This window comes from Otolemur garnettii, unplaced genomic scaffold (assembly GCF_000181295.1).
Source record: "Otolemur garnettii isolate 467f Iridium unplaced genomic scaffold, OtoGar3 scaffold00104, whole genome shotgun sequence".
In the NCBI taxonomy this organism is placed as follows: domain Eukaryota; kingdom Metazoa; phylum Chordata; class Mammalia; order Primates; family Galagidae; genus Otolemur; species Otolemur garnettii.
Window position 1 is genome coordinate 1,489,616 of NW_003852499.1, and position 2,913 is coordinate 1,492,528.

Genomic DNA, 2,913 nt, shown 5'->3' on the forward strand with positions numbered 1-2,913 from the left:
CTGGCGTTCTGCAGGCAGGAGAGGAGACAGAGTCAGAGTAAGTGGATCCGTGATAGAATGCGCATGCCTCTTGACTGCCTTCTCCTCCAGCCTAAGATAAGGCTGAACTCCTGCTTCTCAACACCACAGGTGTAGAGACTGCCAATTCACCAATGCTCTCATCTCCAGAGCTCACTCATGCTTGCTAGAACCAAATCTCTCTCCATGCCCTTTTCACCAAGGTGTTCCATTACAGGTGTTTCCTATAACTCTCACTCCTCCTAGCCATAAGCTATACGGGCTGCTACATGCCCTATTGACATTTTAAGCTTTCTTGGTTGTGGAGGGTTGTCCTGTGCATTGCAAAATATTTACCAACTTCCTTGGCCAGTACATCTCCCAGTTAGGACAGCCAAAAATGTCTTTGCACATCACCAAATGTCCTCTACAGGAAAAAATTAACCCCAATGGAGAACTGTCTGGGCACAATCCCAGATTTCATTCATTTGATTCAATAAGCATTGATTCACCAACTACTAGATACCATTCATTATGTGAGACATAGCTAAGATGTTATCCCTTATCTCAGGCCTATGATAATCTAGTAAAGGAGATAGAAGAGTCCAGTGAAGCTGTACACTTGGAGCAGAAACAAGAGGGAAGTTCAAGATTTACGTATCAATTACAAACGCATAGTGGGCTGCATGTAACAACATCCTGAAGTTGATTTTTTTCTTAACAAGAAAGCAAGATATAGGCTCGGCACCTATAGCATAGTGGTTAGAACACCAGCCACATACACTGAAGCTGGCAGGTTCAAACCTGGCCCAGGCCTACCAAACAACAATGGCAACCAAAAATAGCCAGGCATTGTGGTAGGGGCGTGTAGTCCCAGCTATTTGGGAGGCTGAGGCAAAAGAATCACTTAAGCCCAAGAGTTTGAGGTTGCTATGAGCTGTGATGCCACAGCACTCTACCAAGGGCGACAGAATGAGACTCTGTCTCAAAAAAAAAAAGAAAAGAAAAGAAAAGAAAACAAGATATAGGAATTCTAGGACTGGCGTAGCTGTTCCAGAAAGTTGCCAAGGACCCACACGCTTTATAACTCCCACATTGTCATCCTCAGCACCCAGCATAGATCTGCTCCACTGCAATCCAGACAGGAAGAGAACAGGGAAAGGGGATGTGGCGAAAGGCACAGACTAAGGAAGACTCCTTGACTTCCTAGGAGTCATACCTCGTGATTTCTGTTTACAATTCACTGAACAGAACCGTATATTAGGGCTGGCCTCATGGTAAGAGGATTTGAGAATAAAAGTGCAGCATTTTCAACTGGGCATGTTGCTGCCCCTGATCAGGAAGGGCATCCTGACAGGAAGGAAGAAGCAGGGAACAGGTATTTGGGGAACAACTGTGACTCCTTCCATAGTTTCCAAGAAAGAATCCTGGACATAAGTTTTGAAAGAAAAGTAGGAATTAGATGATGAAGACGAGAAGCGATTTTTAGCTAGGAGGAAGAGTGATGATACTTCCCAGAATTTGGTGTTTGGGCAGGTAGAAGAAATGGAGATCTAGGATGGGAATGACCTTGAGCTAAAAGAAAAAAAAAAACTTGTTCTCAGAGAAGAGAGACATGAGTCAGCATTGGGGTTCTGCAAACACTTTAATAAGTGAAAAGAGAAGTTAATTTATTAAATCTCTGCCTGACAATTTCACTTTTCTCAGTGAAATAAAAGACAAAGCCACTAGAAAGAAGGGAAATATTAATAAAGAGTTTGAAGAGAGAAGCAAATGTTTGCAGGAGAAATCAGATTGCATTGCTTCTTGTATCTGTCAGAACTGTGAGGATCTAGGGTCAGAACCCCACCCTAGATAGATGAGGAAAATTTATTTATCAGCCAGGCCTGAAGCAATTTATGGAGTCATTGAAACAAAGGAAGAGTCTATGAATCTAGAAGCTAGAAGCAGCCACTGCCAGGAGTCTCTGTATTAGTCCTTCATCTGTCCTAGTTCCTGCTGGCTTCATTATTTCCTACTGCAGACCCACTTTGTCTTTTCCTCTTGTGGTCTGATTGATGGTGTCCTTTCCAAAATTCATGTGGACACTTAATCCCCATGCAGTACTACTGAGTGGTATGAACTTTGGGAGGTAATTAAGTCATAAGGCTTCCACCATCATGAATGGGATCAGCATCCTTATAAAAAAGGCTTCAGTGTGAAGGGGACGCTCTTTACTCCCCATCCCTTCTACCATGTGAGGACACAGCATTTGTCTCCTCTGGAAGAGGCAGCTAAAAGGCACTATCCTGGAAGTGGAGATCAGGCCCTCACCAGATACCAAATGCTGGAAACTCAATCTTGAACAGTTCAGGCCCCAGAACTGCGAAAAATAATTACATTCTTTATAAATTACCCAACTGTGGTATTTATTTATAGCAGCAGAGATGGACTAAGACATCTTCTTGCCCCAAGAGTTAAAGGGATCTCTTCTGCCAGGTCCAATTAGTCAGATCCAGAAGAAGACATGGGCTGCCTTGGCTTGAGTCTTGTGCCTATCCCTAGACCAGGGGCCATGCCAGGAAGATGAGCTCCTCTTTGACTCAGTTGCATCATGTGCTCAGGGTTTGAGTTCTTTACCAAAGTTAAGAGAGACAAGAACAAACAGGAGAATGCGCAAGGGTAAAGAGTAAAATATCAAAGTTAACTAATATCTCTCTTCAAAAATAATATTAATAATAATCACAAATGCCCCCTCTCTTGACACGCTGACTCTTTCATGTCCATGATATACTTAATGGAGCAAGTGGCAAGAAAACAATTCTTAGCAAATTCTGTATTTAGTAATCCAGCTTTAGGATTTCATATCTATTACATTTTGAGGTTTAAACACTTTAATCCAGAAGCATAAAAATGTGTCATAGGGAGGACAGCTGA